General features: G+C 31.7%; 1 long non-coding RNA gene across 1 annotated transcript; it reads right to left on the reverse strand.

Moving 5' to 3' along the window:
• Positions 1 to 23048: 23048 nt before the first annotated feature.
• LOC123667630 lies at positions 23049 to 23586 on the reverse strand. Its single transcript, XR_006745469.1, has 3 exons — positions 23575 to 23586; positions 23519 to 23543; positions 23049 to 23295 (listed from the first exon to the last, which is right to left on the reverse strand). It is a non-coding gene; the product is annotated as an uncharacterized LOC123667630 (long non-coding RNA).
• Between the last annotated feature and the right edge of the window lie 3066 nt (positions 23587 to 26652).

Genomic DNA, 26652 nt, shown 5'->3' on the forward strand with positions numbered 1-26652 from the left:
ATTACATGGTAGATAGTGAGTTATGTCGTAATACTTCAATAGCCTTCTTCAATCTGTATATTCTTTCATACTTAGCATGTACACACAGAAAATTATAATAGATTTGTAGCTTAAATAGTAATCGGGTTAAATCTTATATAATCATATAATAATTAATGAATCACCAAAATGTATGCTTGCTTTGATGTTATGCTTGGATAGCGACAGACTGCACCAAATTTGTTAATTCTGTTGTTTTTGGGATAAGGTTTGTAAAAAAAATTGAAAAAAGAACTGATTTATTCACGAAAAAAAATATATTGAGGTACAAGTTCACCGGGTAAGCTAGTAAATAATGTAAATGAAAACGAGAACAGGAGATCACTCTTATATCGAGAGGTCGAATCTTTCCGAACATAAATTTCCAATAATACCCCTTGCAAATTCTCAGTGGTACACATGTTAATTAACATTTAAAAGAAGCGTAACAAAAATCAACGGAACATATATGAACCCGCGACCTTTTCATTAAATCCACGTGCTCTACCAACTGAACCTAAGTTTAACTATAAATATAATATTCACTAAAACAGGCAAAAAGTCTCATAAACACAACACATCTATATATAGATATTGTGTTACCAAAACCTCAAACATCTCACATGAATAATTACTAACGAAAAACCACCCATATTTCAATACAAATCCCTCATACTTCCTTCCAAATGGGTAACCCGTCAACCCTTCTAATTACCCTCATAAAAGCCGTGAAAGTGAATGTGACAACCCGTTGATAGATTACGGGGTAACTTCGACCCCATCCGCTTATTAAAAAAAGTTAATATTCTTAACGTTGTTTGTTGTAATGTAAGATATTTAGGTATTATAGGGTTGTTGGCTGTTAACTATATTTTATGTAAATAGATTGAAAAAAAAAACATTATAATTCTATTAATGCTAAAGAAAACCGAAGTGTTACTAATAATAATAATTTTTATAATGAATATTATTAGTGCTGGTTTTCTATATTCAGAAAACATTCCTTTTATTCACATAACACGATAAATTCGAAATCTAGTTTGACCGCGCCACACAGCAGCTAGTAATCTTTAAAAACATTAGAAATACTAAAAAAAGTTAAATGATAAATTTAAGAAATTCAACTTATTTAAGTTTACAAAAAGTTATCAAAAACAGTAACAAAAATCTTACCAAAACTATCGCTAAAGTACTACATTAAAACGAAATAAACTATATTACCCACTAAAAAGTTTTAATAGCCCTTATTAGAATTTTTTACATTGAAGCAAGTTAAACGAACCGTGTAATACGTCTCACAATATGTTACAATCAAAGGAGTGACACTTATGTGAGCGTTGAAGGGTTATTGTATTGTATTGTATTGTAGTGGGCTCGGTTTTCCGCATTTAGACGCAAAGGTGGTCCATTATGCGTGAAAAGTGGGCCGACTAGTTTAGCCAGCCCAGCTCCTTCCAGAAGCTCAGAAGCCTCCTGGGGCGTTCACAGGCTTCTCGGAGCGTCCTTATTTCCTTAAGGATGGTAGCCCGGTGTGCGGCCACTCCCTCGCATTCCAGGATTACGTGGGCGGCTGTTTCTTCAGCAGCCAGACAGCCCCTGCAAAGAGGGCTGTCTGTTGCATTCATGATGAATAGTTGGTGATTGAGTGCCATATGGCCGGTAATCGTGCCAACAACTATTCTGATGTCCAGGCGGTTGAGGCTGAGCAGTCGGCACGCTAGGTGCGGTGATACTTCCGTGAGTACCAATTTGGACTGTCTACAGCCGGTTTGGTTTGCCCAAAGGGCATTGTGATTTGCACGTGTACGTTGCCTTACCCACGAGCGCAGTTGTCCAAATGGTAGCGGCAACAGGATGGTTGGGCCGGCAACCTTTGTATTGGACCCCTGTCTTGCAAGCTCGTCGGCAGCATCGTTTCCGCGCGATCCACTATGTCCTTTTATCCACTGGAGGATTACCTCATTATGTGAGGCTAATGCTTCCAGGGTTTGATGACATTCGTATATAAGACTAGAGTTAGTCGAATTGCTCTCTAGTGCTTTAAGTACGGCCATGCTGTCCGACAGAATACGGATATTGCAATCCCTAATGCCTTTTGACAGGACGGCGGTGGCTGCATGGGTTATCGCAACACACTCACATTGAAAGATGGAGCTGTGTTGGCCCAGCGTTAGTGATAAGTTGATATTGAGGTCTTGTGAGTACACTCCGGCACCGGTGCCAGACCCCATTTTGGAGCCATCCGTGTAGATGCGGACCTCGCGTATGCCGGATTGGTCTCTTTCAGCCTCAAACGGTTGTATATGGTACTTTCTTTCGAAAATATGTTGTTTGGGAATCCTATCACAAGGAGCAGCAAGTAGTGGCTCATAGCTCACAAGGTTGCTCCAAAGTCTATTGTGTGGACCCTCCTGGTTGCACCACAAGCCCAAGTGTTTCAGCCTGATAGCTGACATAGCCGCCTCCTGTTGTATGAACAAGTCAAGCGGTGCCAGGTCAAGCATAACCTCAAGAGCTGCTGTGGGGGCGGTACGCATACAGCCAGTGATTGCAGAGCATGCTATTCTCTGAAACCGCTGGAGTTTGTTTTTAACGGTTGTAAGTTCTGTTCTCTGCCACCAGATAACCGCACCGTAGGTGATTATAGGCCTGACAATAGTTTTGTAAAGCCATAGAGTAATTTTAGGTGATATGCCCCAGCTTTTGCCGAGGAGCCTTTTGCATTGGCAGAGGATTATGCTGGCTTTGTTGATTTTTGAGTCTAAATGCCTGTTCCAAAGAAGCTTACTATCTAGGATTACTCCAAGATATTTGACCTCTTTGGTTAGGGCAAGACTGGTGCCAAATAATTTAGGGAGTTTAAGGTTCCCTAAATTCCGTTTATTTGTGAACATCACAAGTTCCGTCTTTGCGGGGTTCACTGTTAGTTCGTGGTCCGTACACCACTGTTCAACGACTTTTAATGCGGCCCTCATTTGGTCGCAGACTGTCCTCTCAGATGGCCCACTGATGAGTACAGTTAAGTCGTCTGCATAGCCCACTGTGAGAAATCTGCGGTCGTTGAGCAAGGTGATCAGTTCGTTGAAGGGTTAACATTTCTACTAATATACGAATAGTGAAAAGTGAATGACCCCTTGAGAAGTTTTTTTTCCTAATTGGCATTATTGTAAAAACTATATTGCGAAAAAAGTTTACTATAATTTAAAAATAATAATTTTTAATTTCGAACTTTGTTCGTACGGCTTTTTTATGAAAGAAAAAAATGTGTAATCGTTGCAATAAATAATGTAATAGACATTAATTGTAATTTTGTTGGTTACATTATATAACATTCTTTGAAAGTTATTTTCTAAGCCTTACTCAACAAAAGTAAATTTCAATTCATTGTGCAAAAATATAATTTCAAATTTTGCATAATGTAATACGATCATATTTGGGTATAACAAACATTAATCATGTGAGTAAATAGTATTGAAATTTTTATGTAACACAATGAAATGACCTTGAATAAATCGACCTTGGGTAAGCAATTTCGTAACGCGGAAAACAATTTAAAAGCGATCCACTTTATTAGTTCGCGATTCGCGATAATTGACCAACATTGACATTGACCTTATACTAGGGTAACCACTCTGTTATATACTATTTATTTTTATTTTACGGTCTCTTAGAATGAATTCGAATGAAAATAAAAGTTTTAAAAACTCCAATTAAGTTATATAATTTATTGTTATTTTAAATGACTCATGATATAATTATTATAAACACAATAGTGCTACTCACGTCTCTCATCTGCTATAGTTACGGAATTAACTATTGTACAAAGTGATATAACTGTGAAAAAAATTGCGAATATCGATATTTATCAAGTTGGGGTATAACTTGACAAATATCGATATTACAAATTAATACACATTCAGGTAGGTTTTTTATTTTATTTTTTGACAGTCATTTTAGTAATATATAATGTCTACCCTACACATGAGTCAGACAATCTCTATAGAATTTCAAGCTCAATTAAAATTGATTGTAAATAATTAATGATGCAACAATTGTCTCCTCTGTTGTCCGTCATTGAATCAATTGATGTGAGGCTTTTTTCCAAAATGTCTCGTGAGTTTTTTCATAAGACAGAAGATATATTACAGTCACATTTTCTGTATATTTGTGTTCTACACAGATTTTTAACAGTTAAATTAATAGGAATAAAATAGTACTTATATATACTACGAATAAATAATTTTATATTTTAAATATTGCAGTAATACGGAAACATATGTATCGGAATTCCATTTACATCATAAACCATTTATCATTCATTTCATACACCATAAATCTAAAACAATTTCACGCCGGTAACAAGGTAGACCCCTCCTGTTTTAACATCTGTAACAAGTATATTCAACTGGATATCAGTTCAAAATATACTTTAACTTATATTTATCTATACAAATAAATAAAAAACTTGGAGTGTCTGCTTGTAATATTAAAATAACCGGTTTTTACTAAATGCATATGGATGTATACGCGGTACATATACCAAAATATTTCTTTAAAAATTCTTTCTGTCTGTCTGTCTGTCTGTCTGTTTGTTTCAGCTAATCTCTGAAATGGCTAGACCAATTTTGTCGGGGCTATCACTGGTAGATAGCTAATGTAGTAAAGAGTAACTTATAAATCTGCGAACTGAACAACACTTTTCTGTTAAATTCCACGCGGACGAAGTCGCTAGCACAGCTAGTCGAAGAATAAAATAGATAATTGTGTTTGCTCGCAAACGAAAAAAAAACCGACTTCAATTACATCGACGAGTAATACAACGTAGATTGACGAAGAAATAGTCAAATAACTACGCGTTATCAAAGATTACTCAAAAAGTAGTTATCAGACCTCAATAAAATTTATAAGTAACTACATGACAAACATCAGCTTTCGATTAAATTAAAAATTATTAAAATCGAGATTCAAGAAGTTCCCTCGATTTCTCTGGGATCCCATCATCAGAACCTGGTTTCCTTATCATGGTACCAAACTAGGGATATCCCCTTTCCAACAAAAAAAGAATTATCAAAATCGGTAAACCCAGTAAAAAGTTATTGCGGATTTTCAAGAATTTCCATCAATTTCTCTGGGATCCCATCATCAGATCCTGGTTTCCTTATCATGGTACTAAACTTGGACTATCTCCTTTCTAACAAAAAAAGAATTATCAAAATCGGTACATCCAGTAGAAAGTTATGTGGTATAATACAACGTAGGTCGACGAAAAAAGCGTCAAGTAAAAACGCATTATTAGATATAGCTCGAAAAGTAGTTGTTAGATCTCAAATAAATTTAAATGGGACCAATTGGCACACACCACCTTTCGATTAAAAGAAAATTTGTCGAAATCGCTCCACCCAGTCAAAAGTTCTGATGTAACATACATAAAAATAAAAAAAAAATACAGTCGAATTGAGAACCTCCTCCTTTTTTGGAAGTCGGTTAAAAAAGAGAGCAATTTTTGTGTTTTGTTAGTCAAGTCACGTCTTGTTTTTTTACAATAATATAAAAAATAATAAAAAAAAATTTGTAACTAGCTAATTTTGAATGACATATTTTTATAAGAAATGACTAATTTTTTAAAGCTTAACAATTGAAATGATTAATAATGAAAAATAATATATAACATTGAAGAAAAATACATGTGGGTAGAAAAAATATAAATTAAAAAAAATCAAAATAGGAAGAAAGAAATTATAAATTTAAAAAACATATGTAAAGATGCAGTTCAATAGTCAAGTTCGGAGAATTTGATGCCTTGAAATTGTAAAAACCAAAAACCTAATAACTTAAAATTGTGCATATTGTTACCTATCAAATTCAAATGTTTTAGTTTAAATTTTCAAAATTCATAGAATACTGCTTAAAACATAACTTAAAAATAATATATAATGTATTTGAATTTGGAATCTTACATAATGAAAGAACTTTGATAAGGAGATGTCTATTGAATACTACATGTAAAGATGCCTGATGATGGTCCAATAAAGGATCGAAACGTCGCATGAATTTGCAATTGGTGGTTTGATTGGCACCCTATGTCCACTTTCCTGCTAACCGTCAAAGAATATTTATAACAAATGGACACAACGATAAATAACAAACATAATTATAATTTGTTAAAAGACGATTCAAAAATACTTTTGAACTCTATTTGAATACAATAAGTTTTATTTTGATATTGATAAATAAAATAAGAGTGATTTGATATCTATCTGTGTAATTTTTTTAAAGTCAAGTCACGTTTCGTCAATCTGCGGCGACGCCATCTTGCGTTAGCTGTCAAAATCGTACTAATTATGTCATGTAATGCGCTGTAGATGACAGGATAAGGAGTTTTTATGTATCCATTTGTCACTTTCACTTATGTATCTCAGAATAGAAATCTTAAATTATGAGCTTAAATGTCACCTTTGTGATTTTAGGGTTGACATTTTATCCCTTTCGCTAAATACTAAATGTTATATCTATTACTTTCCTCGCATTAATATTAATATGTGTAGCTGTATATTTTTCAAAGATAAAAAGTAATTGTGTGCTATTCCAGCTATTATCTATTCATCTATTATATGTCGTAGATGACTGACAAACATACATACAAACTATCGTATTTATAACATCAGTAACATTACTATATTTTGTACTAGGAATAAAGATCTATAAAGAAGCCTACAAAGAACCTATATCTGTGTCTTCTTCATCCACATCCGGTTCTGTCTTGATTGAGTAACAAATATACAGATAATAGTATTAGCATTCTATGAACGAAAAGTATAAAAAGAACAGTATAGAACCACAGAGAAGTTTACCTCTCACCCTGTTTGATTTCCGGTGACTGATTCTAGAATTCAACAACCACATACAAAATTTCGCACATATTAAAAAAAACTAGCTATAACGGCCCAATGTACCCTAGAGAAGCACAGAGAAGAAAAAATTATTCGCATTAATTTCGCAGTATTAGCATATTTTGTACTAGGGATACAAAACCACAGGGAAGCTCTCCGTTTGCTCAGGTTGAGTCCCGGTAACCTAGGATTGAACCAACAAATTTACAAACATTCATAACAGTAGTGAAATTAGCATATCACGTACTAGGAGTGCAGAATAAGAAAGTAGATGGATTCGAAGATAAAATTTATAATAATTTATTGGCAATTAGTTTGATAATATTTAGATTCTATGATTGTGACTAAAATTAGTTTTGTATTATTACTTTTGTTTACGTAAAAGTGTGTTTCACATCAAGCGTTACAAGTTATTTTTACCCCACACAATATTTTAACGCCATAGGTTTAAAGCCATAGGTGCCATTCGTTACGATGAGGCTATCCACAACTGTAGGTTTTTTAACGGACAAAGGTTTCAGTAAAAAGTTACTTAAATGTGTATTCAATTACGAATAAATAGGGATTGTAGGCGATCTCAAGTTTGATTCCTGCGCCAAAAAAATGTCCAATTAAAAATTTAGCATAACCTAAAATATTGATATTCAATAAAATTGATTTTGAATACAAACAAATTTTTTGAAATTCACCACACAGATTAAAAATAATCATTTGACTACCCTGTCCTTGAAATAATATTAGAGTTGCACCCCTACTACACCATAATGCTTTCATTACACGCACATAATTTTTACTTTTTTTCAAACGATCATTCAATTTCGTTTTGTTTATAGTCTGTACCGACGTGGGGTGGCTTTTTAAGGGTAAAAAAAATTTAGGTGCGTCACATAAATATTTATGGTTAAAATTGACAGCTGCTAATTGTGTTGCATTCATAAATAACAAATGATTTTTAATAATAATTTAATATATTATTTGTAATCTTTTGTGACTTAAAAAAATAATTGATGATGTAATCTCTTGACCGTGCTAATCAATCTCCAACTTTATAATATTAAAAAAAAAATTAGCGTCTGAAAAATTCTATTGTGATTGTAATCTCAATCTTACTGATCAATGTCGTAATTCGTGTCTTGTCTATTCTACATTACATTGGCGAAACTACTTAGCACTATTTATGCCTTAAACATATATTTCTTGAAATCAAATCTTCAATAATAATGTGCTATACAATTTACTATAAAATCTTTGCATCTGAGAATTGCACACAATAGAAACATAAAAATTTTGTGGTGTCATGGGACACTAGGTAGGAACGAAGTTCCTTTGGATAGTATAGAAGCAACACAATTTGAAAACAAAAAATGTTGAATTTTATATATATTTTCTAGGTCTTGATTTTTTTATTTAATTTTGTTGATTAGTTTTTAATTAAGTACATAAAAGTATTTAGGAAATTTAGTATTTTAGAAAATAACAAATACCGTAAAATAAAATAAATCAAACCAAATAATAATAATAATAATTCAAACTATTCAATGAAATAAAAAAACGTAGGGCTTTATTTATTTTTGTCGACAGTATAAAATTACGTAAATAATTTAAAAAAAAGTTTACTAGTAATATTTTAGTTTTACAAACATCATATTATACAGTCGTGTGACTGATATTACATCACTTCCGTTATATATTTTTCTTACGATTTTAGTATCACATTTTTTTCAGTTCGCTCGCCCAGCCAAATGTCAAGACGGCCGTAAGGAACTTCGTTCCAATTACTATTTTGTTACTGTAAATTTAACTATTTTTCTACTAATAATATATGGACATTATAGCATTGTAGCGCTATGTTTACTATACTCTACTTAAGTCTAGGTGTAAATATCCCGTTATACACTTTATTAATAAATTAGACTACCCACAACACACAACATTACCTAATCCCATAAAAAGTCCAAGTAATTAAAAAGCTATTATCTGACCGCGAATATGTTTACCTAAGTCCTGTACACACTTTTGTACACGATCTGCGTCATCGTTAAACAAGCTGAACTAAGCACAGTGACGCACGGCTAAAAATACCCGCCCTTTCTTCACAAACACGGTCTGTGGGCCACTGATGAAAGTAACACTAGCTTATAGTACGTTTCAAGCTTAATTTAAGCGACTACACAGAATTAATATGGTCGTTTGCTTAAAAGGGCTTTTAAAAAAAAACTTTGAAAAAAATTTTAAAACTAGAAAACTTATAAATTATCATATAAATATAAATTTTATTTATTTATTTATTTATATACAAGGGATGGTACACAGCACAGAAAAAAATATAAAACAAACAAGGATTAAATATAATCAAAAAGGCCAATTACGACCATCCATCCGTTTAAAATTTAAAATAACAAACGTGAAAAACAAAAAAAAAAGGAAACACAAAACCATTAATACGGTGAAAAAAAAAAGAAAAAAAACAAACTTATTTCTATATTTAACCTATAAGTACCCATGGGAAGTATAAATTAATAAATAAATAATATATAATTATAAATTCATTGATATTATAACATTTAAACGAATCAATCAAATAATTATATCTATTTTTTTAATCTTAAATAGCCTATTTAAATAGCCTATCGTAATCTCGACCGTACTAATCAACCTCTATCGTGTCTTCTCTTTTATGCGTTTGCCAAATTATTTCTACTATTGTGACACTTCTGAAAACAAAATCTAATAAAAATAATTGAAATAATATAATCCAACTAGCTGACCTGGCGAACTTCGTATCACCTTATTTTTTTTCTGAAATATAATAATAACATAATATATCAAAATAAAATATATAATTATAAAAAATATAATAAAATATCAAACTGCACACGGTGTGCAAATTTGACTAAAATCGGTTAAGTAGTTTAGGAGTCCATTGAGGACAAACATTGTGACACGAGATTTATATATATTAAGATAAACCCAATATAATTAACAAATTGAATGAATGAACAATAATTACACTCTAGACATAATTTATTTTTTATCGTAAAAGGAAATTAACATAATTCAAATAATTCTAATTCCTGTTAATAACATAATTAGGTAATTTCCTTGAACTCACATAATTTATCATTTAAGGGATAATGGACCTAAAATTTACTTACGTTTCAAACTATATTTGTTTGAAGTTATAGTTCCGTCATTTCAAAGAAACGTTGAAAGTATTCCGGGGACAAAAAAAAAATATTATTTTTAAGTATTGACTACAACTGTTTTTAAAAAATTAAAAAATAAACTGTATGTACTTAGTAAATATACATCTTTACTGTACTATGTACATCAGTATTGATTTTTATATAAAATATCTATTTAATTAAAAATGAATCGCTAATTGTGTTGCTAAGCGTGAACTCAAAAACAGTGAACTTTTCTAAAAAGTTCTTACGGAATTAAAAGTTAAGGAAATAATGCTCCTTTCCTTAATTTTTGGAATTTTTTGTTGACAAATTACGCAGGAAAAGACAACATCTGGCTAGTCAGCTAACAGATAGTAAAACAGATTAAGGAACAAATAGCTAGATTCTCGACCTCATCGCCAGCGATCTGTTACCACACCTTAGATAAAGAACAGAGACTTACACGATACTCATTCAATTAACGCAAGTAAACACAAACACTTATTTTATAATTAAAAAAAATAATAAGATGTATCACAATAAAAAAGATATAAATATCTCCTTTGTAATTTTCTGGATTTTATCATCTAGAGCATTAATAGCTAAGTCAAGCATAGGTCGCTGTGATAAGATGCGTTTGCAACACATTCCCTAACTCCCTAACCAAACATCGCTACTTGCGACACTTCCCTATTACGTAATTATGTAACCCGCTTTATCGATAACCCCTACTACGAACTAGATTCTGATAAATTTAAAAGTTTCAAAGTACATACGCTCTTGATATTGCAATATGGTTTTTTATGGGTCATAAAATTATAGTTAATTGAGTGGTCGTAAACTATGTTTTAACCTCGTTTCAATCAATTTGCTGTCTGCATTTGTATGTCTAAGATGTTTTTGTTGGTTGGTTTTATGCCTGAGTTAAATAATTACTTCTAAAAAATTACGTACTTTTTTAATATCACTTTGCAAAATATCCATTTTTATTGCTGTGATAAAAATTTTGCATTTATAATAGTGGTAAAATAAAAGTAGTAGTAGTATATTTTTTTTATTTCTTTCATATAACGTAATATAAATAAAGAAATAGGCAATTATTAGAATAATTATTTAAATTACTAGAATAATTTATGTTACTTGTAGCCAAAAAGTTTATACAAGCTTCATTAATTTAGAACAAAGGCGAGTTAAATACCATTAGAATTTCAACTTATAAAATTGTATTAAGTTAGTTACTCGATTTTATTTAATAAAAGTAACAAATGGTAGTGGTCACGACGTTTCTTTTATCTTACACTTAATCTCATTCACCTAATTTTACACTTAACTAACGAAATAAATGCTGTCAGTCAAGTTTAAATGTGTTTTCTTTTTAAGAAATTTAATAAATATATCTGAGACAACTCGCCAATAGTACGTGATTACGACATAAGACAAAGTTCTTAAATATCTGCTCATCTTCTATTTGACATTTAAGACAGTTTAGTTACAATAAACAGATCAGATAATAACTAAGTTCAGACAATCTATATGACTAAAAACGAATCGTCGAAATAACTGCTTTCAATTATTTTTTCCTGTGGTAAGTAAGGTGAACAGAGCTATTGGGAAGGGTCGAGGTTAGGGTCGACAACGCGCTTACAATGCATCTATTGTTGCAGGTGTATATAGACTAGTCGTATAACATCTCTACGCCCAATGTAAATCTTCACAGAAACGGTTAACAAATCGGAAACGCTAACTCAACAGCTAGTCACTGTAACCACTGCGCCAACCGATACCTACCTACGAATTACTATGAATAAGATATGAGCCAAGCCACAGTGAACAACAATCAAGATTACATACTGTTTATTGTTTCACGGTCTAGGTGATATCAAGGACGTCTTTTGTTAGACCTAAAACTATGATTATCATATTAACTTTTTATTTAAAAAGTATCTGTCAGCTGAAGCATATACTGTTACAGATTAGATTAATGATAAATGTGTATTTATGTGAGTTATGGCTGTTTATAGCGATTGTCAATTTTTTAGAGAGTTATATTTTTGAGTTTCTTACCGATTCTTCTAAGCAGAATATATAGAAAGAAAGAAAGAAAGAAAGAAAGACATTTATTTGAGACACATACAAATATAGTTCAATTTACACCTATTCCTAGTTTACGCTATGTGCTACGCTTAATATTACCATCCCACTGATGGGCATAGGCCTCTTTCCCCATGTAGGAGAAGGATCACAGCTTATCCATCACGCTGCTCCAATGGCGGATATGTTCCCTACTATGTATGGGTAACGATCTCTATCAAGTGTACACGATAACAACCGGGACCGACGGCTTAACGTGCTCACCGAGGCAGACCATGGCCAATACAAATGTTTGTCATGTGCGGGTATCGAACCCGCACCACAGCCACGAACCAGTGCTGTGACCGATGCACCAACGCGTCGGCCTATTCCTAGTTTATTAAAGATGTATTACTCGGATATGTATAATCTGTTAACTGCAACACTTGAACATTTAAAAGTTAATAATTGTGTTTGCTTACAAAAGAAAAAAACTGACCTCAAAACATTATCAACTTCAAAACATCATTAGAGATAATAAGTACTCGTCACATCTTTGTCGAATTTAGAAAGGACCTTTCAGGCACCAACTTTTGATTAAAAAGAAAAAATCGAAATCGGTTCCTTGAGTAAAAAGGTATAATAAGATAACACAATATATTAAAAATACAGTCGAATTGAGAGCCTCCTCCTTTTTTAAAGCCACTCGGTCGAAACAAATTTTCACATTTCATTCAACAAAACAGTTTTTTTCTATACAATAACAACAAAAAACTATTAATATTACATTTTCTTAATAAAAACAAGTAAATACATTACTGTAATTACGATAAATTTGAAACCATATCGCAATCGGCTAATACCGGAATGTTGTCGGACCTGTTTTTGTAGGTAATATTCGTATACGTATCATACGTAAATGTGTGTTCGAAAAAAGTTATCTTTAAAGAGGTTTTAATATAAATTAGATACTTTTTTCGGCGTTTGTTTTTTTTTACAGAATGGTAAATACTTTTTGTGAGTTACTGTTGAGATTATTTTGGTCATTTGTAGAAGGTCATTGATTTCAACTTTAGTTTTCTATTTGTAATAAATTTATTTGAGACTCAAGTTACTTATTGATATGATACTAGTTCGTCTAAGGCTCTAGTAAAGCATATGTGAAACAATGAAATTATTTAAAACAATTGAGAGATTTGTTGTGTAAGTGCTTTTCATTGGCATTAATTATTATTAATAAAAATGAAAGAGGTTTATAACTTAAACATCTTATCTGTGCCTTTAATAATAAATTACTTAAAAAGAATATTGATTCAAATATGTAATATTTTATAATAAATATTATACAACTGTTTTAAAAAGTCAACGACCTCATCCAACTTAAAAAAAAAACAATGTCAGTGTCAAGAAAACGACCAGAATCGATTATAAAAATTGAGGTTGTACTCTCTAGACCGCACCGATTAATCTCCTTCGTGCCTTCTCTATCCTCCGTGACATTAGCGGAACTTGTGGTTTTTTGACAACTTCAAAAGTCCATCAATCTTAATGAATGAATGAATTAATGAACCATTATGACGCCAATGATCCGCCTTCCTGACACGATTGTTAATATTAGTTAGCATAATGTTGTTAAAGGCTTGACGCTAATTTTTTATTTCATATGCATAGAACAATAATTCCAGGAATTAAATTAACTGAAAATAAAATTACGATATGTATTAAACTGAATGTTGAAGTGTTGGCTGTAGAAATTGCGAAGCTTATTTAGTTATTACATATTTGTATTTTTTTATAAGAGTTCATTTTATAAATAGAAAACATGATAAATAATATTTACATTCATTTTTTGAATTATGATTCATTATTATACCACGCATGTACATAAAATAACGCCTGCAGATCCGGGACCCTCCAAATAAAGCGGCTGAAGACTCCCGCAGGGGTTTTGGTCGGTATTGCACAGCCAAGTGCTGAAGCAAACATACGGTCTAGGAATGCCCACCCGGGCATCCTGGATATCACCCTTAAAATAGTTCCCCTGCGATACCAAAAAAAAGTTACATAAAACAACAAATACTGTCAAAATATTTGCCTAAACTAGATTCAAATTTCAAACTAGCTAGCTTCGATTAAAAGATATAATGCTTTCAAAGCCTATTTGAATAAAGCTATTTTGATTTTGATTGTGAATTATTATGTACTGAATCATTACGACTTACAACATAACAGTAATCCTCATCAAATGCATTAAACATTTAATTTAAACATTGCAATATCATTCAATCACGTTCACTCGGTCACTGAATGATTGATTGATTGAATGGATTAACCGTATGAGCCATTGTATGTATATTGTACCGTTCATTGTTTGCGATAGTAATGCTTGTGTAATTTAAATAATGAATTTATATCGTTTTTTATCTGTATTTAATACATTTTTTTGTAATATATTAAGTGACACGGCAAACTTCGTACTCCCATGTTATGGTCAGTATTTTTTTATACATATCTTGTACTAACAATAACAAAAAAAAAAAAATGAGCGTATGTCAATTCCGCTTATTACTTGACAAATATTACCGATATATTCAAAAATTGTTCTATTAAAGGAATCAAATTGTAATTATTTACAATCAATTAAACTTTAAAATCAAAACCTAAATCGACGTTTGCTATACGAATCAGTGCAGTAAACGCTGTTATATATACTATTTGCATATACCTTACATGAACACCTAAAACTGCTGTTAAGAGCCAGTTATTTCACACAATATCACTCTCAGTATTTTTTATACCATAGGCCTTACAGCGTTCCCTAAGGAGCAAAACTTCAAAAAAAAAAAAGAAATGCTCAATTTGGTTGTCGGTAACTTATGCGCGTACATTTCGAAAATTATTTTTTTATTTACGTGATGTGTATATAAAATGAAATTTATATTAAATAATGCAAATAGAATTACTTATAAAATAATTTACATTCTTATATTATGGAAACTTGTTTTATGACATTCAATAACTTTATATGGCAATTGTGGACATTGTTATGTAATTCATACTTTATTGACTACCGCATTGTTTTCCTTGCAATCATTGTATATAATGTATATATGTATATTGGTGCAATTGTTAATGTAATTGGCTGTTGTGCTGGCGGTCGTTGGTTCGTTCTTTCGAGGCATTGAAGCAAATCAAAGCTATTATTATTAGTTCTATATTTAACTTAGTAGGTAAATTACGCTAGTTTTAAATACTTATATACTTAGGTATATTAAATCTTAATTAAAATGTAAAAATACACAACATTAAAACAGGATAGTTATCTAACAGAATATTATAATCTTGATGAACACAAATTATGTATTTTTATATGTATTTTTTTGTATCGTAAACGTGGGTTCTAAAGTAAAAAAAAAATTATACATATCATAAATATTACGAATAAAAAATCTAAAGATAACATCAAATTACCATATAGTATCTACTGTGGAATTATGGTAATTATTATATTAAGTCTATGTTAACAAAAAAGTACTTGAATAAATTTACTCTTCCGAAGAGAAAAAAATACATTTTCCGCTACAAAATAAGTACACCCTTTTACTTAAAGTTGGTTAAAATCATGGCATCAAATTAATATGTTAATTGAACCATGGGTGTGCCTTGATTAGTTAGTAGGATTTCGCGAAACAGTATTATTTATTACACTCCATCACGATAAACAAACTCGTAAATAACTTTTACTAATCGAAAAACTTTTACAATAAAACTTCCCCTTAATGACCTAATTTTAATTATAAAACCACCTTAACTTTCTGTAATATCATTAAATTTTAAACCGTAACTTTTTTTTAATTATAAATTACTAGAGCCGAAATCGTTGAAATATCTTGAATGTGTTTTTTTTTAATAATCTAATAACGTTCTCTCACTTTGTTTTCTTTTGTTATTTAATTTTAAAACATAAAATAAACATTGGTAATAATCTGCTTTAAACCCTCTACCCAAAACTAATTTCATATTCGTCACAATGTACTCGTACAAATTATCTCGACCCGAATACCCTATAAAAAACCTAACGGTGCATTAATTAACGTCGGAACCGCACACGAAAAAGAACTTGATGGACTTTTGACACCTGTCACTTTGACAGGTAGCGTTGGGGCGTTTTGACAGCGAGTGTCAGCGAGAGTTATTGTAATCCAGTAATGAAGATTATACATTTTATGATATTATATTAAAAAGAATTGAGGATATAATCTGTCAAGTGGGTTAAAAGGAATAGTAAGTACCTGCTTGCATAAAAAATGTATTAAAATCAGTATTAAAAATACCAAGTAAGTCAGTTTTTTTTGTACGTATACTAGATATTTCACGTTTTTAACAAACAAAAAAAAATACCAGACTCCCCAGTGTATAAAAATGATACACAATTATAGATCATTGAACTACTTAAATAAAATGGGCCATAATACATTTAACATAAACCTACAATCATCATATATTATTAAGCAGGTTGAACCGAAGTTCCATAACCCATAATCTTCCTTTTATTTAATTTAAGCCGAGCTCGCACGAGTAGAAGTGTCAAAAAATTAAGACAAATCTAACTAATGACATTTAAAAGCACATAATATTATAGCTTAAAAATAAGTAGTGACATATAAGGGCATAGATAATGACAACTAAATTGTATATGTCAGTATCATCAGTCAAATTAAATCAAAACGCCTAAAGCCTACGCATGATTTAAAGGAAGTTTGATAGGGGAACGTGTAACTTTTTTAAAACAACAATGCAGTAGCCCACACGTATTATGCCATATATCTTGCAATATTTCATTATTTGTAAGATGATGTAAGCAGAATATAGTATGATAGAAATGACGTAAAATAAGTACTTTACAATAAAGTAAATCTCTCATTAAATTTATTGACGCTTAAGTAAATTAGTTATCTCCTTCTTCTTAAGGATTAATTGCTCATTTTTCATGGTGCTAAAAGAGGTTAGTTGTTTTCACTGTATCAAAAATCTAAATATCAGTCTTCAACTAGTCAAAGAATTTCGAATATTGTCAAAAGCTTTTTGTCGACTACATTTCATTCTTTCTTTCAACTACATTGTTTTCATTAAATCTCGATGTTTTAAAAAACATATTTAAGTGTAGGTATATGAATTAAAAAGAAAAGCCTTTTTAGATATTAATAAAAAAATACCTCTTTTCTTACATTACTTACTTTAGTAGGCATCTACTAAACAAATTTTAAATCATTTCCATTTATTTTTCATCTGTGTATATTAAGAATGGCCTGCCTACGATCATTACGAACTATATTCTATTTTTGACAATCAAATACATCATAAAAATTAAAGTACATTGTTCATAAAAAGTAGCACATGTGAGAGATATAACGAAGCTATTAAGTTTTGACTTCAGTAGCATTTGTATTGATTAGTAAGACATTGTTAAGCTTTCATTATTTATTTATTTTTTAAATGAGAGGATTAGTTTAGACTGTCGTCTAGAGGTGTAGAAAGCATAAAGGTATTATATGTTTTGTTAATATATTTTTTTAAATAATAAACAACGCACACAGTAAGGCTTTGATCTTGTGTCGTTGATCCGGAACTCAACTATACATTTTCCATGTTTGAAGATTTCTATTCGAAGACTCCGCGTTCTTATTAACCATTGTTACGTGCTTAGTAGAATCATATTACTTTAATGCGATAGGAAATAGCGTTATCAAAATCTAATATAATCAAAATCTAATCTGTTCTACTGATCACAGCTAAAGAGCACTGCAACTGCACGTTGTGATCCTGTGGCGAGTAAGGTAAAGAGCTCCTGGGGAGGGTCGTGGGTAGGTCGGCAGGTTTACATAAGTTACGGTAACCGCTTACTATCAAGCTATCAGTAACAACACTTATTTGCTACCCTAGTGGTATAAAAATACTTTATAGTCAAAACTTGCCCGTAGCCGGAGCAAATGCGTAACTTTTTAACATTCTAACGCAACTTTAACTACACATCCGGTTGAAGGCATGAAGGTTAGCAACAGCAAAGCAATAATTGTTGCCGTGACACAATTTTGGTAACTTACAACTAATATCAATGCGTAAATGCGAAAAATTGTGTGGATGTTTGTTACTAAAGTACTATAGGACAACTGACTGGATCTGGAAGAAATTTAGTAAAAAGATAAATTATAGTCTTGCATAGTTACAGATCAATTATAAAAGCCCTATTAATTCTACAGTCTTATAAATTCTATTGAGTTTGTTATCTCGACTACACCGATTAATCTTCGTCGTATTCTCCTTATTTTACGTGACATTAGCTCAATCATTCGTGCTATTTTGACATTTTTTGAAGCTATTTCAATGCAAAATAGTTTAAAATAGCACAAAGCTTCTCATGATCCTGATTAGTAAGTGTAAGTACTATATGTGCTTTAGCCATGAGATAGATTTTGAATGAGAGAGATGAGACTAAAGACATGCAACAGTAAACAATAGCAAACAGTGTGAAGAAAGTACAGTTAAAATATCGTTAATTTGATATGTTTAAAGGTTTTAATTTCGCTTACTGAAAGTGATGACAGTTTTAACAAGTCATTAAGTATCGAATAACTAAATCTAAGTGAAAGGTGAGGTCATAGACCATGCTCTAGTTTTTATTTATTTTTTTGTCTATAGAAAGGCAAACAGATAAATTAAAGATTGTAAGTGACAATGGATATTTTATATCGTTAGAATTGTCTATATTACTTTTGTTATGTTATATTCTTTTATAAAGATTGATTCGGTTGTATTGACATGTGATTTTCGGCAATCGGCTCCATTTGAATTTCTCTATTATTTTTTAGGTCTATTAATAAATATTATTATGGGTCTATTAGTAAACTTAAAGGTAAGTTGTATATTTTTACGTTATACTTAAATTACAATCTTAGCTATAACTATTGTTAAACAAGTAAAAAAGGTGACTTCTCTAGTTCATCGAACAGATTAAAAATAAATCTCCCGTCAAAGAAGCACAGATAATCATAAGATTGTATTGATGTTTTTTTTTTCATCTATTATAAAAAGTGGGTGACCTCGATGTAGTTTTTGTGACAATTTGAGATCTAGCGGAACGGTCGAGAATTAGTCATCTAGACTATTGTTACTATGATCTGTAAATAGGAGACTGGCAAGATTTAAAACCACTACTAATAGTAGAAATCTCAAATGTGTATTTTCCTATTATAAGAAATTACTAATATTAGAAACTGAAAATTTTATAAGAAAATATTTCAAAATTAAGTACTAGGCCTGTTTAATATACGAAGGACTGCTCGGAGCCTAATCCGCTACTAAGGTCTATAACTGTTAGGTTAGACGGTGGAAAAAGATATCTATCTAAATATAAAGATAGTAGTTTTCTAGGCAAAAAGTACATTACTCCAGGGAATAGGTCTTTAAGACCTGTGAGAGTAAAACCACGAGTTATGACACCGCGTTGGCGCAACGGTTACAGCCATGGATTGTACCTGTTGCGCTGGCGGTTGCGGGTTCGATCCCCGCACATGACAAACATTTGTATTGCCCATACAGGTGTTTGCCGTGGTATGGGTGTTTGTGCAGTCCTTGTGGGTCTCTCCACCGTGCCTCGGAGAGCACGTTAAGCCTTCGGTCCCGGTTGTTATCATGTACACCTGATAGCGATCGTTACTCATAGTAGGGAATATATCCGCCAACCCGCATTGGAGCAGCGTGTTGGATTAAGCTCTGATCCTTCTCCTACATGGGGAAAGAGGCCTAGGCCCAGTAGTGGGATATTACAGGCTGAAGCGTATATACAAAGTAGTACACGAGTTATAACAATTAAAAAAATTATAGTAAAGTCTTACCTGAACATTGTGAGAGGCATATCACGAACAGCACTAAACATATCGACAGCTTCTTCAACTCCATCTTGGCACTTCACTGGTTTATAAACAGTAATAATCAATAAAAAATATACGTATACTAGGCACTGGTTCACTGTCACTAAAGGCACATCACTATCTTCGTCAGGCACTTTTTATATTTTGGTTTATCTGTAAAAGAAAAAAATAATAAATTAGTTTTTTTTGTCTATGGTTGTTTGATAGGCGTTCCAGATTAAAACTAAAACCTCTGTCGTATACATTTGTGCATTTTGTGTTTGCGTTGGTTATTTTTCTAGAATGAAATTACATTCATATTATTAATATATATTTGTATTAAATACCTATAATTATATAATACGTGATAACTAAAACGGCTATTGTCCGTTTAGGCAAATATATGATCTATATGAGACAGTTGTGACTTAAGACAAATTCGTTAACTAAGAAACAGACGACCGTGTGTGTATGTTATGGATCTTCTTTTGTTTATTTTCAAATACTAGCATTTAAACTGTTATATTTCTTTAACAAATTCTGAGAAATACTTCACCAGAAGTGCAATCTCAATGTTTAGGTCGCGAAGTCATTTCCGGTCGCGATAGGAAATTTATCTTTGGCTATAATTAGTACATACGCAATTACATTAATTGCACTTAGAGGACACTTATGCTGTATTACTATTAGCTGTGACTGGCGGTTTTACCTGTTATAGTTTGACTAGCAATACCCGTGCGAATAATTCGCACTAAATAAGTAAAAAAAAATCTACATGACATTGGCGAAATTATCTTTGGTTATTTGGCACTATTGAAAGCCATTTTAATCAGAAGAAGAAGTAAAAAATTTCCGTCACCGTCAATCATGTTGACGTTTTTTCAAAATTAAAGCCGTAATATAATTTAATAATTAATTAATTGACAAAAACAAAAGCAATAATATATTTTTTTTAGTTATTGTCGCCGCTAGAAGCAAGCAATTATCTATAAAATGATGTGTATTTTATTTGGAGTAATTGTGATGTTTTGTTCTGAATAGGGAGGCAAACATCTTAACCTTAGCGTATATATTAATATACATATATGATATATTTCTAACGCATAAACAATCCAAGAACTTAGAGAGGCCTATGTCCAGCAGTGGACTGCGATAGGCTAAAGTGATGATGAGTGAAACAATCCAATGAGTTATTGGAGTTTACCTCCTCCTTAAGTTACTCCATGGAAAAATAAAGCTTGTATGTAAATGAATTTAATTAAGAATTTTTTAAAGTATATCTTTATAAAAAACCACCCACCACTAAACTATAAAGGTTTATCTCTTTTCTAATAATGATTAATTTACCAATTGAATTATACTTTGACCACATCGATTGAATTATATATATATATATATATATATATATATATATATATATATATATATAAACCTGCATATTTAGCAATCCTGCGTGCCTTATCGTCTGTACGTGTGTTACGTCAGTTCATCTGTTCTTTATATATCAGTTACATAGCTTCTAAATAGGAATCATAGTTACTATCTACTATTACTAGTTTTTGTTCGACTTGAAAATAATGATGATTCTATTGCTACATTTATATTGTATCTACACATACTCGTAGATACTTTTACACACTTTGACACTCCTGTGTCAGGTGACCGGGTAGCACACAATACACAAATACAAACGGCAAGGCAAGAACCTGTATGGTCTCTACAAACTGTCGCGAGCGGGGATCGCACCCGCGACCACCAGCACAGCAGGCAATTCTATGGTCGATGACCGCTACGTGAACGCTTCGTCGAAATATGTAAAAATACGGGTAACATACAAAGATATCGTACGTTTCAGCCTATCGCAGTCCACTGCTGGACATAGGCCTCCCCAAGTTCAATTTACTGATCATAATTGGATCCATTAAAAAAAAACTAAATGATGACATAATTATGTTATAGTCTGTATCACTTCTTGGCACAGATAAAAAATAATCAATAGCATCTTTTAATAACGCATCTATAACGGATGTACGTACTTACGAGGGGTTAGTATAAAAATAACTATTATTTATTATCTCAGCGGCTTCCTTCCGAGTCTTTGATGTTACAGATACACAGACAGTGTACGCCATTTGTAATCTTGTTAGCTGGAAAAAAATCGTCTGTTCATTCAAATGTACGACGATATCCAGTTTTTACTGGATCTTAAATCACTCGAACCTATTTGAACCGGATTAAACCAGTTTGATCGTGATTTATCTTGATTTATATGGTGTAAAATTTATTTATTTTTAAAATAGTAATATTAGAAAAACGGTAATCATTGCAATACTTAGGTAATTATGTACTAAACTAGCGGTCTTGTTAGGTTGTGTAGGTAATAATTTTTATAAAACCCAATCCTAAAATTATAATTTAAGTTACATGGGGTTTTTCATGCAAATAATTTGTTCTAATATCTATAGATATAGTACGAAAATATTCGTAAGCAAGACGAAATCCCTAAATATAGCATCGGGGCATTTCATTCATCATCTGTTATAATTATGTGATTACTTATCGCTTCGGACTAAAACAGAGAACCAGTTCAGAATCAGAACTGTTAAAAGTATTAATTATTAAACTTGAAACCTGTCTCAACTTAACGGGAGTTACCTTTAACTGAACTAGTTAAATGACCAATGACCATATGACTAAAAGTTTGTGTAATAAAAGTAACTATGGAGTTTTTTGTCGATTCTTCTCTGTAAGAGCTTGGTAGCTTTGAATTATACTATAATTATTTTTTTAATACTAATATGTATTTTTTTAATCTATAGAGGCTGACTATAAGACCGCCTTTGCACTTTGTTAAGTTAGAAAATGATTATTTTCTTTTATGTAATATAAATGACTTAAAATTAAAAAAAAAAAACAATAATATTGATCTATAAAATGGCGATATAAAAGTGCTCTTGAAGCCTACTCGAATAAACTGTTTTTTTTTTTATTATTTCGTGTTTGATTTTTATGGCTTGTTTCTCTTATAAGAACAATCCGGATAATTTGTGTTTCGTAATCGTTAATATTTATGACTTTTAAGTTAAATTTCAATGGAAAAATTAAAATTAAAATTTATTTAATACTGAAAAATAATTCATTTTCAATGGCTTTAGATAACAGGTGTTATGCTGATATTAGTAAATTTAGCGAGGTCGCCATTTTGACCTAGAAATACGATATACAGCTAAATACATATGGCTAAATTTATAATTAATAAAAATATTTATTGATGATTTTAAAATAGTAACTGATGCTTTTCTTGCCAGTTCTCATCAGAATCGAATATTACGAATACGTTGATAGTTTCACGTTAACTATAACATAGATATAATAATACTATATCTATGTTTCAAAAATGTTTTTTTATACAAATCGCAAGCGCGTGGCAGATCCTATTCCCCAATCCCCCTAGGACAAATACCCTAGAATGTAACTTGGTACGAACCCTAGAATGTAACTTGGTAACGTGGTGGAAACTGTAAGAAACAATAAAAGAATTATTAATAACATAAAGTGTTTTTAAAACATACGTACATGTTTTGGCGCGTTAAATAATATTATGACAGAATATACATTGGGAGTATTCTTTTCGCGCTAACTTTATAGTAGCATGCAATTTCTAATTATTACGAAGCGTCTCAAAAACGTTCCAAGTCTTTTTTTACACTAGTGCTGTAACTAATTAATTACTAAATTTTACCAGCTTTATTTGATTTTAATCAATTAAGTACTGTAAATAATATATCTTTACTGAAAAAAAGAGCTTGGCGCTCGAATCTGTAAGTAATATTTTGATTTGGCTAATAAAATCCGAAAAAGTTGTTTAATTATAAATGTAGTGTATCAAGTTAATGTGAAGCCACTACTCTACTCATTACTCAAAAAAATTCAGTGTCACTGACATTGTACTATGTACCACATGTGTAAAATTGCGTAATACATGATAATACAATATAGGTACTTGTAGAGCTTGATATCATGTCTGTTTTATCTTGAGATAAATCTTATCATATTTTCCTCTACTAGAAGTGCTTGCTGTTAACTATTATTGTCAATAAGACAATGTATAAATATAATTATTATTATATATTATTTAAGTGTACTATTAAATCCCTATATTTAAGAAAATTTACTACATCAAACCGTTTTTAAGTTCAAAAAATTTCACAGATACCTTAGGTAGTAAATTACTAATATTAAAAGAAGGACATATATATATATATATATATATATATATATATATATATATATATATATATATATATATATATATATATATATATATATATATATACATCCTGCTAATAATTAGGCGTCCCACATGGGCCGAAATGCATCTAAACTGGCGTCCACCTCCTTTAGACGTCCGCATATCGGACGCCACTTTTTTAATCGATGTCCCATTAGTCCTTTTGGCTCTAGCTACCTGTACAACAAAAATCGCCGGAAGCCAAAAAATCGTTGAGACATTTGCATTTGTATAACTAAAACTTCCGTGAAATTCCGCACCAACGGTGCAGCGCTAGTCTAGCGCGTATATCGACAGAGCGTATACTCTGCTAAAACTCTTCCGATACAACCGATTATTTGACGTCCTATTGCGACGTTGCCAAACTGACTGTATTTGAAGGTTTTGAAATATTCAATTAAGTCAAAACAAATCATTTAAAAACAGTTGCTACGCACGTGTCGCTGCTTATTTGACGCTCGGTTGCAAAATACTGCTTAAGTAGTAAAATAAAATAAAAGTACACTTAAAAGGAAAACGTGAGGCTTTAACGAATTTACGAATTGAATTTACATATTAAAAGGAAAAGTGACACTATTTTGTCATAAAAATAAAAATATTTCTAGAAGTTAACTAGCTGACCCGGCAAACGTTGTCTTGCCGCTAAACGCTATTTTAAAATAGGGGTTGGTGGTAGAAGGGTGAAAACATAAGGTTGTATGTATTTTTCAACGCCAAATCATAATAAAATAAAAAATAAAATAATTTATCTAAAAATTAAAAATTAAATTTAGGGGTGGACTACCCTTAACATTTAGGGGGATGAAAAATAGATGTTGTTCGATTCTCATACCTACTCAATATGCACAAAAAATTTCATGAGAATCGGTCAAGCCGTTTCGGAGGAGTTTAACTACAAACACCGCGACACGAGAATTTTATATATTAGATATACATTATCTATACTTTTTTGCATGAATATGGAAGCCAGGCTGGATAGCAGTCTTTGAATCTGAAAAAACAAAGGTTCTGTTACATTTAATACATTTTTGCAATGATTTTTTATTTGGTTACTGAGCGCCCCTACTGAAAATTTGTGTTTTTTGTTTAGTGACGGTTTGGTCATGGACGTCGAATATGTAGTGGTTCGAATAGTAGGTATACAGATTTACGACGTCCGTATATAAGGTAAGGGCTACGCAATACGTAACACATATACGGACGTTAGTTTGACGCATACTGTTATTAAGGATACGAAGTTTTTTTGCAGCTGTTCTGGCTTTTGACCCAATCCAGACTACACGCAATGCCGTCAAAAAACTTTGGGACACTTTTAGACAATGAAAGTTTTAGAATTGCTCTCGGTCTCCGGTTGGGAGTTCCACTGTGCTTTGAACACAGATCTCCGTGCGGAAAAGAGGTCGATTCTTTCGGACTACACGGCCTTTCCTGTAACAAGAGTTCAGGTAGGTTTTCCCGCCACGGTTCCCTAAACGATACCATAAAAAAGCTCTTGCCACCATCGACGTTCCTACTGGAATTAGTCGCAATGATGGCAAGAGACCTGATGGATTGACGTTGGTTCCCTGGGAAAGGGGACGGGCGCTTTTGTGGGACGCAACCTGCGTTGACACACTTGCTCCTTCTCATGTCAGGGAAACAGCCTTAAAAGCGGGAGCCACAGCGGAAAAAGCTGAAACGACTAAACGGCATAAGTATTCGTCATTAATTTCAAATTACATCTTTGTGCCATTTGCAGTCGAAACACTTGGACCTTGGAGTAGCAGTGCTATTTTTTTTTTAAATGAGATAACTCTTCGCCTTATTGCCTCCACTGGTGACAAGAGGGCTGGTGCATTTTTTTGCCCAGAGAATCGGCATAGCGATTCAACGAGAAAATGCTGTCAGCATTCTTGACACGATTCCACGCGGACATGATTTATACCAAAACTATCTGTAAATATTTAGTTCTTAAGTTGTGAATTGTAAATATGTATAATGTTTAATAAACTATTGTTATCCACTTAAAAAAAATTAGAAACCTACTTAAAAGATATACTTTATATTTTATAAGTAAATATTGTTTGACGACGTTTAAATTTGCCAGACGACGACTTAGGTAAATCATCCTAGTGAAATAGAGTTAAGTAGTTAGACTATTTAGTCTGTATAAAAATATTTTAGCCGTGAGACATTTTTATATTGAAAATGATAATAGTATGTTGTTTGTAAAAGCAGGCAGCACAACTATTTGTGGCTATAAAACTTAATTAACCTATAAGATTCGTCAGCGAAGAAGAAAAAATAATATCCTCGTATTCTTTGAT

Source organism: Melitaea cinxia, chromosome 28, assembly GCF_905220565.1.
Source record: "Melitaea cinxia chromosome 28, ilMelCinx1.1, whole genome shotgun sequence".
Lineage (NCBI taxonomy): Eukaryota > Metazoa > Arthropoda > Insecta > Lepidoptera > Nymphalidae > Melitaea > Melitaea cinxia.